Below are 11,912 nucleotides of genomic sequence, written 5' to 3' on the forward strand. Positions count from 1 at the left end.
CCCACGCAGGCCTCCCCCCATCCACACTCACTGCCCCCACCCAGACCTCCCCACATCCTCACTCACTGTCCCCACCCAGACCTCCCCACATCCTCACTCACCCCCACCCAGACCTCCCCACATCCCACTCACTATCCCCACCCAGACCTCCCCACATCCTCACTCACTGTCCCCACCCAGACCTCCCCACATCCTCACTCACTGTCCCCACCCAGGCCTCCCCACATCCTCTCTCACCCCCACCCAGACCTCCCCACATCCCTCACTCACTGTCCCCACGCAGGCCTCCTCCCATCCACACTCACTGTCCCCACCCAGGCCTCCCCCCATCCACACTCACTGCCCCCACCCAGGCCTCCCCACATCCACACTCACTGTCCCCACACAGGCCTCCCCACATCCACACTCACTGTCCCCACACAGACCTCCCCACATCCACACTCACTGTCCCCACCCAGACCTCCCCACATCCTCACTCACTGTCCCCACCCAGGCCTCCCCACATCCTCTCTCACCCCCACCCAGACCTCCCCACATCCCTCACTCACTGTCCCCACGCAGGCCTCCTCCCATCCACACTCACTGTCCCCACCCAGGCCTCCCCCCATCCACACTCACTGCCCCCACCCAGGCCTCCCCACATCCACACTCACTGTCCCCACACAGGCCTCCCCACATCCACACTCACTGTCCCCACACAGACCTCCCCACATCCACACTCACTGTCCCCACCCAGACCTCCCCACATCCTCACTCACTGTCCCCACCCAGACCTCCCCATATCCTCACTCACTGTCTCCACCCAGACCTCCCCACATCCACACTCACTGTCCCCACACAGACCTCCCCACATCCTCACTCACTGTCCCCACCCAGGCCTCCCCACATCCACACTCACCCCCACCCAGACCTCCCCCCATCCTCACTCACTGTCCCCACCCAGGCCTCCCCACATCCACACTCACTGTCCCCACACAGGCCTCCCCACATCCTCACTCACTGTCCCCACCCAGACCTCCTCCCATCCACACTCACTGCCCCGGGCTAAAGCAAGCGCGGCCTCGTCCTCAGAAGCACATTGTTTTTACCTCTTCCCAGAACTTCCCAGTTTCTGGTGAATGTGTCTGACCTCTCCTACTGGACTGAACACTCCCGGAGAGCAGGGTGCCTCCTGCCCAGATGGTACTGACAACATGTGGCACTAGAACAGGACTGAGAGCCCGGAAATAAACCCATACATCCGTGTTCAACTGACTTTCCACAAGGGTGCTGAGACCATACCACGGGGAACGAACAGTCTTTTCAACATCTGCTGGGACAAGAGGAGCCACGTGCAGAAGGACGACGTGGACCCCGAGGTCACACCATTGTCAAATTTAACTCAAACAGATCAAACCTAAAACAAGAGCTAAAACTATGAAATTCTTGCAAGGAATGTTGGGGTAAATTTTCATGACTTCACATTTGGCAATGATTTCTTAGATAGGTATCATCATGTTTTGGTGTCATCTAAGATTTGCTTATGATTTCTTAGATGACACCATACATGACAAAAGAAAAAAGAGACCAATTGGACTTTTTATCATAATTTTTTTGAGACAGGGGTCTTGCCATGTTGTTTAGGTTCATCTCAAGCTCCCGGGCTCAAGTGGTCCTCCCACCTTGGCCCCCAGGTTGCTGAGATGACAGGCATACACCACGGTGCCTGGCTGACGTTACCATAATTTCCAGCTTTATGCATCAACAGATACTATCAACAAGGTGAAAAGACGGCCCAGAGAACGGGAGAAGATATTTGCAAACCACGTATCTGATAAGGGTCTAGTATCTAGACTATAAATAACTCTCACAACTCAACAACAAAATGACAATTCCATTTAAACACAGGCAAAGGATTTGAAAAGATATTTCCCCAAAGAAGATACGCAAATGCCCAAAAATCACCTGAAAAAAGACTCAACATCATTAACCATCAGGAAAATACAAATCAAAACCACCATGAGATACCACTTCACATCCACTAGGATGGCTATATGAAAAAATATGAAAAATAACAAGTGTTCGTGAGGATGTGGAGGAACTGCCACACTTGTGCCTTGTTGGTGGGAATGGAAAATGGAAGCCACTATGGAAGACAGTTGGGCAGTTCCTCCACAAGTTAACACAGAATTATCATCTGACTCAACAATTCCGCTCCCAGGCATAGACCCAAAAGAATTGAAAGCAGATGTTCAAATAAAAACCTGTACACCAGTGTTCACAGCAGCAACATTCACAATAGCCAAAACGGGAAACAACACAAATGTCCATCAACTGGAAAAAGGACAAACAATATATGATGTATCCATACAAAGGAATATTATTTGGCTATAAAAAAGAATGAGATATCGATTCCTGCTACAACACAGACAAACCTTGAAAATCTGCTAAAAGAAGCCAGTCACAAAAGACCACATATTATATGATTCCATTTATGTAAAATGTTCAGAACAGACAAATTTATAGAGACAGAACGTAGATTAGTGGTTGCCTAGGGCTTCTTGGGGTCGGGGAAGGGTGACAGCAAAAGGGAATGGGGTTTGTTTGTGGTGATGATTGGTGATGGTGATTAGAAGGTCATCCATGACCTCGCCCATTACTCTGGTGAATGAAGACCATCTTTGCCTCATGTCCACTGGGTATGTTATGCATTTCTTCTCCTCATAGAGAATTTATAGTGTCTCATTGACCAACCAGCCAGACGTGATACTAATCTGGGTTCCAAAAACAAGAAACACCACAACAGATAAAGGAAATTGTCAGTGATGGAATCCGAAGGTCAGGCATGTAAGTTTCACTATAACATTTTTGTTCCACTTTGCTGCATGTTTTTAATTATTCATAACAAATTATTATAAAAGTAAAATTACAAGTAGACAGCTTGGGCATTCAACCCATAAAAACCAGGTTCACAACATTAGGAGAACACAGACAAAGACCTTGGGAGCTCCCACTCGCAATAAAACACATCCATGCCTGTTCCTGCTCCCCACAGGTGTCCACAGGTGACACACCAGGTGACACGGCTGCCTGAAGGAAGATGCAGGACTTCCCTATCGTGGCACAGGACTGGGGACTGTGGAGACAGTCTCTACTTTAACACATTCAGCTCTCTGAGTTCAAAGCGAGTCAGAAAATGGGCAGAGCCACTATTTTTATTACCTCAAAATGAATCTGGCAAACGATGCTGGGGCTGACCAAGCAGGCGTTCAACCCGGTCACACACTCCAGGTAGCCCCGCTAGCAGGCTGACAAATTCTCTTCTTCTGCCAGGTGACAAAGGGCAGTAGTTACAGGTCCGGGCTCAGGGTCACGTATCTGAGGTTTGCATTCTGGCTCTGTGAATTATGAGCTTGGTGACCTCGGGTAACTTCCTTCATTTCTCTAAGCCTTAGGTGCATCACCCATAAATGAGTAGCTGCCTCCTGGGGCTATTGGGAAGAATAAATTCAATCGGTGGTTCTGAATCAGAGTGATTTTGTCCCCCAAGAGACTTTTGGAAGTATCTGGAGACACAGTAGGGGGTGCTCCTAACCACTATCCATCCAGTGGGTAGAGGTCAGGAACGCTGCTAAACATCCCTGAGGCACAAACCAGCCCCCATGACAGAGTTATCCAGCCTAAACGCCAAAGCACTTGAGTTGAGAAAACCTGATAGAGGTGGTGCAGGTAACACAACCAGCACAAAGCCTGTCACAGTGTGCACTCTCAGGGTAGGGCCATCATGGCTGTCCTCATCATCACCATCATCATCATCATGATATGCACCATTATCACCATCAGTCATCATCATTACCATCACCATCACTGTCATCTCTGTCACCACCATCACCATCATCGTCACCAATACCACTATCATCACCCTCACCATCATCACCACCATCACCATCATCACCACCATCACCATCATTACCATCATCATCACTGTCATCTCTGTCACCACCATCATCACCATCATCGTCACCAATACCACTATCATCACCCTCACCATCATCACCACCATCACCACCATTACCATCATCATCATCACCATCACTGTCATCTCTGTCACCATCATCATCACCGATACCACTATCATTACCCTCACCATCATCACCACCATCACCATCATTACCATCATCATCATCATTACCATCACCATCACTGTCATCTCTATCACCACCATCATCATCACCAATACCACTATCATCACCCTCATCATCATCACCACCATCACCATCACTGTCATCCCTATCACCACCATCATCACCATCATCACCAATACCACTATCATCACCCTCACCATTATCACCACCCTCACCATCATCACCACCATCACCATCATTACCATCAGTCATCATCACCATCATCATCATGATATGCACCATCATCACCATCATTACCACCACCATCACTGTCATCTCTGTCACCACCATCATCACCATCAGCAGCAGCAGCATTATTACCATCATCATCACCAATTTCACTATCATCACCCTCATCATCACCATCATCACCCCATCACCATCACTGTCACCAGCATCATATTCACCACCATCAGCACCATCACCATCATCACCATCACTGTCACCATCATCATATTCACCTCCTGACATCATTAGTCATCATCATCATCACCACCATCAGACATTGTCATCATCACTGTCACCACCACCCCATCACCATCACTGTCATCTCTGTCACCACCATCATCACCATCATTGTCACCAATACCACTATCATCACCCTCACCATCATCACCACCATCACCATCACTGTCACCAACATCATCATATTCACCACCATTAGCACCATCACCATCATCACCATCACTGTCATCATTACCATCAGTCATCATCACCATCACCACCATCAGACATTATCATCATCATCCACATCATCACCACCATCAGTGTCATCATCATCACCAACACCATCATCGCTATCACCATCAGTGCCACCATCATCATCATATTCACCTCCATCAGTCATCATCACCATCATCACCATCAGTCATCATCACCATCACCATCACTGTCATCTCTGTCACCACCATCACCACCATCATCACCAATACCACTCTCATCACCCTCATCATCACCATCACTGTCACCATCATCATCATATTCACCTCCATCAGTCATCACCATCACCACCATCAGACATTGTCATCACCACTGTCATCACCATCATCATTATTACCATCACCACCAACACCACTATCATCATCCTCATCATCACCACCATCATTGTCAATCACCATCACCGTCATCACTATCATCACCATCACTGTCACCATCATCCTATTCACCACCATCAGGCTTGTCACCATCAATCATCACTACCCTCACCATCATCCTCTTCTGTATTGTGGGAAATGCCCAGAGGGGCTCACATCTGGGCAGAAGGCCTGATGAATAGAAAGTGTATCTACTGGGAAGAGAAATCAGCATGAGGGGAAAGGCCACGTGGCCTTGCTGAGACAGGCAGGAGGCCTTTGGTGAGGCCATATCAAAAACCATCCTAGTCTGTAGTCCCAGCATTTTGGGAGGCCAAGGCGGGAGGATCCATTGAGCCCAGGAGTTTGAAACCAGCCTGGGCAACATGGTGAAACCTTGTCTCTGAAAAACAAAAACAAACAAACAAAAAAAACACGCACACAAAGAAAAAATTAGCTGGGCTCAGTGACATGCACCTGTAATCCCAGCTACTTGGGAGGCTGAGGTAGGAGGGTCACCTGAGCCTGGGGAGGTTAAGGCTGCAGAGAGCCGTGATCGTACCACTGCACTCCAGGCTGGGCAACACAGTGAGTCTCTGTCTCAAAGGCAAACAAACAAGCACAACACCGTAAATCCCATCCGCAAAGGTGCCAGTAGCTGGCAAGTCTACAGCCACTGCTGTGAGGACTCCGTCTGCATGGTCACTTTCCCACCTCTCTAACTTCTCATTGCCATTAGCAGGAACTTCCTTGAACAAACCCACCAGGGGTTCATGCTCAGAGAAGCCGGAAGGGGGATCGCTGGGGTTTCTACACCTGTGTAGCCAGACTTGGGGAAACAGAAACAGCCACCCAGGACTGGCTAGAGAACTGAGTCCTGGGGCAAGTGAGAGGAGGCCAGGAGCAGTGCCCTGAGGCTGAGAAGTGGGTGCCTGCTGGGGCATGCGTGCTCCCCGTCTGCACACACACACCCTGCTGGGGCATGCGTGCTCCCCGTCTGCATGCACACCCTGCTGGGGCATGCGTGCTCCCCGTCTGCATGCACACCCTGCTGGGGCATGCGTGCTCCCCGTCTGCATGCACACCCTGCTGGGGCATGCGTGCTCCCCGTCTGCACACACACCGACTTTGCACTGTAAGGACAAATGGGATGCTAGTGGGCTCTGAGTCTCAAAGACCAGGACATGAGGGAAACACAAAATGTCACGTGGGGGAGGTGAAAGGTTTGTCTGTCAATGATCAATTAGGAGAACCACCATTGAGGGCTTACCATTTGCCAGGCTTAGTGCCAAGTGCTTTATGGAATCATGTCCTTTATCTTTCAAAGTAACCCTGTGAGGCAGGTTTTAACACCCCCATTGTACAGGTGAGCAAACTGAGGCTCAGAGAGGTGAATGACAGCTGGTAAGTGACAAAGGTCCAGGATTTGAACTCCAAGCATAAGCTCTTAACCACAAGCGTAGTCCAACTTCTCACACTTCATGGTACTCTGTGCTGGACAGAACTATGTGTGTTTGGGGCCTTTCCCCATCGCAGTTGTATTAGTCCGTTGGCCTACCTGAGACTGGGCAATTTACCAAAGAAAGAGGTTTAATGGACTTACAGTTCCACGTGGCTGGGGAAGCCTCACAACCACGGTGGAAGACAAGGAGGAGCAAGTCACATCTTACGTGGATGGCGGCAGGAAAAGAGGGAGCTTGTGCAGGGAAATTCCCCCCATAGAACCATTGGCTCTCATGAGACTTACTCACTATCACGAGAACAGCACGGGAAAGACCTGCCCCCGTGATTCAATGACCTCCCACCGGGTTCCTCCCACAACAGGTGGGAGTGCAAGACGAGATTTGGGTGGGGACACAGCCGCACCATTTCGGAGCCATCCCGTGTACACACATCATCTTTTTTCCTTCTCCTTTCAGATAAGTCAGAGACAACAGATAAGATTCTAAATAGAAAAACACTATTTTGTCAAAAATAAGAAAACAAACAACAGATACTTCACTGAAGATATACAAATGGCAAACAAGCCAATGAAAAGATGCCCAACATGATATGTAATTAGGGAATTGCAAATTAAAACAAGATACTACTACACACCTATTAGAACAGCCCAGATTCGAAACACTGACATCACCAAATGCTGGTGACACTGACATCACCACATGCTGGTGAGGATGTGCGGCAACAGGAACCCCCAAAACACTGCAAAACAGCACAGCCAACCCGGGCAGCACAGTGGGACTCTGTATCTATGAAAAATAAAAACATGTTTAGCCAGGCGTGAGGGCACATGCCCACAGTCCCATCTCCTCGGGAGGCTGAGATGGGAGGATGGCTTGAGCCCTGGACCTCGAGGTAGCAGGGAGCCGGGACAGCACAACCACACTCAGCTCCAGCCTGGGTGACAGAGCAAGACTCCGTTACAAAAAAAAAAAAAAAAAAAAAAAAAAAAAACCAGTACAGCCACTTGGGAAGGTATTTTGTTACAAAGTTGACTATACTCTTACCGAAGGATCCAGCAAGCACGTTCCTTGGTATATGCAAATGAACTGACCATTTATGCAAATGCATGACTGTTTATGTAAATGAACTGACCGTTTATGCAAATGAACAGTTATCTCTGTTCAAGAACCGGCACCCTCATGTTTACTAAATATTTACACATAGTTGCAAAAACCTGGAAGCAACCAAGATGTCCTTCATCAGGTGAATAAACAAAATATGGTACCATATATTCATACGATGAAACATAATTCAGCGATTAAAAAAAAATGAGCTAGTAAGGTTGGGCAAGATGGCTCATGCCTGTAACCCCAGCATTTTAGGAGACCGACGTGGAAGGATTACTTGAGGCTAGGAATTCAAGACCAGCCTGGGCATAATAGTGAAATCCCGTCTCCACAAAAAAAAAAAAATTATTTAATTTAATTAATTAAAAGAAAAATGGGCCGGGCGCGGTGGCTCAAGCCTGTAATCTCAGCACTTTGGGAGGCCGAGACGGGCGGATCACGAGGTCAGGAGATCGAGACCATCCTGGCTAACACGGTGAAACCCCATCTCTACTAAAAAATACAAAAAAACTAGCCGGGCGAGGTGGCGGCGCCTGTAGTCCCAGCTACTCGGGAGGCTGAGGCAGGAGAATGGTGTGAACCCGGGAGGCAGAGCTTGCAGTGAGCTGAGATCCGGCCACTGCACTCCAGCCTGGGCCACAGAGCGAGACTCCGTCTCAAAAAAAAAAAAAAGAAAGAAAAAGAAAAATGAGGCTACTCTGGGCACACTGTCTATAGGGTAACCCTTCCCTGTAAGAAGGAGTTAAAAAAGAAAAAAAAAAAAAGAGCTGGCAAGCCACAAACAGACATGGAGGAATCTTAAATGCATGCTGCTAAGAGAAGGAAACCAGACTGAAAGGGCTACTTACGGCACGGTTCCAACTACGTCTATTACATTCTGAAAAATGCCAAACTATGGAGACAACAAAAAGACCAGGGATTTGGGGGTGGAACGGGAAGAACGAGGAAATGGATTGCAGGGGATTTGGAAGGCAGTGAAGTTATTATTATTCTCTACACATGTCTTTACACATTTTTTGAAGCGATAGAACCTACACCTCCAAGATAGAACCCTAAGTGTACACTATACATCTTGGGTTAATAACAATGTATCAGTATTACCACGTTTATTGTAACAAATGTACCACACCAAAGCAAGATGTTAATCATGGGAAATTGAAAGAGGTAAAAGGTTAGACGGGAACTCTGTACTTCTTGTTCAATTTTTTTCTGTAATCCTAACACTGTTCAAAAAAACAAAAAAGTGCTACCAAATGCAATGAAAAAAATTTAAATTTTCTTCTTCATAGAGAAAAAAAACACCACATCCATCATCATCAATGGGGAAGAATCTTGCCATGCCACTAATATTACCTTTGGGTGTCACACCGTCCCGAACGCTTTTGTGTGGATTAACCACAGGAGCTCGTCATCCCTGTTTGCCAAAGGAGGAAGGCACGTACTGTCCATGCCTGTGTTCCCATCCCCACCACGCAGCCCTCCCTTGGGACTGCACAACATTGAAAGGTCAACAAATACTGGGCCCCAATTCTTATTCTTCATCACAGGCATCACAGCTGGAATCTGTGTTTATTTCTTTGTTTACGTGTCAATCTCTGGAAGGTGCACGGGGAGAGGGGTCACCTCCATCGTGCTGCCTCCAAAGAACCAGTGCGTACTGCACGGTGCACGAGATGAATCCCGAATGACTCGGACAGTGGCTCCAATAAATGCTGGGGCCATGCAAAGAACACCGGGAGCAAAGAGAAGGCGCAGGGAAGATCCTGCTCTGTGGCAGTCCCGGGGGGCTTCAAAGAGAAGAACGTGGTGCAGGGCTCAGAGGGAAAAGGAGGGACTTGGCAGGCAGAAGGCGGCATTCCAGGGAGAGAACTGTCCTCCCAGAAGTGCCAGAAAGGAAGAGGAAACTCACTCAGGGAACGAGGGTAGCTGGGCGGGAGGGAAACTGGTCTGGGCAGGTTAGTGACTGCCCTGAGGTCACAGCTCGCTGGCACCCTCTTGGGCAGAGCTAGGAGTGCTGAAGCCGTAGAAATAGCCAAGTGCACTTTGAGCTTTCACTGAAGTCAGGCTGAAAAGAGAGGACAGTGAACAGACCCTCCCCTTCCCCACGTCACCCACATCTCCCAACATCCAGGGACCAGGAGCGTGCCCAGAAATCACCAGCCCAAACTCAAAACGGCTTTAAGGTTAAATTCACGTTCTATCCCACCATATATTGATGATTTTTAAAATTAAAATGACTGGGCACAGTGGACCACGCCTGTAATCCCAACCCTTTAGGAGGCCAAAGTGGGAGGATTGCTTGAGGCCAGGAGTTCGAGACCAACCTGGGCAATGTAGCAAGACCCCATCTGTATAAAAAACTTTTTAATAGAAATAAATGTTAAAAATGTACTGATTAATTAATTCAATTTAATGAGAATAATGCTTCTTCTCCACCCTAAGAGATATTCCTTCCAAAAACGTCTTCCAGTAAAATCGAGTCCAGGATTCTGCAACTCTAGTTTTATATAGTAATAGCAGCAGTAGCTGACGTTTCTATAACACCTTACCTATATCATCACTCACAATCTCCCCTGCAATCCCAGCGAGTGCCCTCAGCACCCCGATATTACAGATGTGCCCAGCACACTGCAGGGACAGCCCACATCCACACCCAGGAGCACAGAGGCCAATTAGCTTCCTCCAAGTTAAACAGCGTGTCCACAGCCTCACTACTGCAGACACGGCCTTCTTTTCAGAGGCGTAAGTTTGCAATTGGACTCTACGGCTCACCAGCGGTTTACTTTGGGGCTTGTTACACGTCCCTCCACTCCATTTCTTCCTCTGTACGACAGCAGTAATAAATAATGCATTTCTCAACAGGTTTTGTCCATAGTGAATTGTGGTAACCGAGTAAAAGTTCCAGGCTGGGTGCGGTGGCTCACGCCTGTAATCCTAGCGCTTCAGGAGGCTGAGGCGGGCGGATCACAAGATTGAGACCAGCCTGGCCAACATAATGAAACCCCATCTCTACTAAAAATACAAAAATTATCCGGGCATGGTGGCTCACGCCTGTAATCCCAGCACTTTGGGAGGCCGAGGTGGGCGGATCATGAGGTCAAGGGATCGAGACCATCCTGGCCAACATGGTGAAACCCCATGTCTACTAAAAATACAAAAATTAGCTGGGCGTGGTGATGTGTGCCTGTAATCCCAGCTCCTGAGGAGGCTGAGGCAGGGGAATCACTTAAACCCAGAAGGCGGAGGTTGTAGTGAGCTGAGTTCACGTCACTGCACTCCAGCCTGGTGACATAGCGAGACACCATCTCAAAACAACAACAACAAAAAAAAAGTTCCAAACACAGTATCTGGTGTGTAGCAGGCCCTCACAAAACAAAACAAAACAAAACAAAACAAACAAACCTGTTTTTTAAACCAAGCTGGCCCCTGAATGCTGGTGAACTTCTCCACACTCAAAGGATGAAATGGGAGCTTAAAACAACGGCAGACCCTGATGATGAATGAAATCCTGGCCTGGGGCCGTCAGCCAAGGGCATCTGGGCCAAACCAGAGGGCAGGAAAGAGCGGACTTCCTCCTCCCACATGAACTCTGGCCCAGAGGGAGCTTCCTTCAGCCGACCGCACCCACTTCCCCCAGAACATTCCAGAACATTCCGGAACATTCCACAACACTCCGTGCTAGGCCAGGAGGCTCCAGGAAGAGGTCACTGAGTAGCTCTTACCATCTCCTCCCAGCCCAGCCAGGAGAAGCTGCCCCTCCCATCCAGGACTCCATGCACAACTTCTGACCTGCCCATCACCCACGGCCTCCCCACAGAGGGCCAGGGCTCAGCTCGTCCACCTCCGACCCGCCTCACTCCAGAGCCTCTAGGCTGCCCTCCAAGCCAGTACGGGATGGCCTGGGTGGCTGGGCGGCTTGACTTTGGCTATGGCCCTAGTCGGCTTCTGAAACCCTCTCTACTTGGGCCCCTGACTAGTTATCTGCCTTCAGTCCTGGTAAAACGAGACTCTTCGAGGACCGTCAAGAAACACTCCCCTCCTCAAGCACCCTCAATGGCTCCCACTGCCTCCTGAAAAGTTCAGAGGCCACACCCTGAGACTGATGG

The 11,912-nt window shown here is 48.8% G+C and overlaps 1 protein-coding gene across 14 annotated transcripts in view; it reads right to left on the reverse strand.

Moving 5' to 3' along the window:
* The window catches only part of LOC105471483 (rabphilin 3A like (without C2 domains)), a 243,403-nt gene that overhangs the window by 153,097 nt on the left and 78,394 nt on the right, over positions 1–11,912 (reverse strand). The window contains exons 1-2 of one of the 14 annotated variants that reach the window (XM_024789755.2): positions 11,209–11,429; positions 9,716–9,871 (exon numbers count right to left, since the gene is read on the reverse strand). The exons of 11 other annotated variants lie outside the window; for them this stretch is intronic. The gene's annotated coding sequence lies outside the window, so the exon portion shown is untranslated. Of the gene's footprint in view, positions 1–9,715; positions 9,872–11,208; positions 11,430–11,912 lie in introns of those variants that run through there. 2 more of the 14 variants (XM_024789752.2, XM_024789757.2) reach the window with 2 other exon arrangements.

Source organism: Macaca nemestrina, chromosome 17, assembly GCF_043159975.1.
Source record: "Macaca nemestrina isolate mMacNem1 chromosome 17, mMacNem.hap1, whole genome shotgun sequence".
Lineage (NCBI taxonomy): Eukaryota > Metazoa > Chordata > Mammalia > Primates > Cercopithecidae > Macaca > Macaca nemestrina.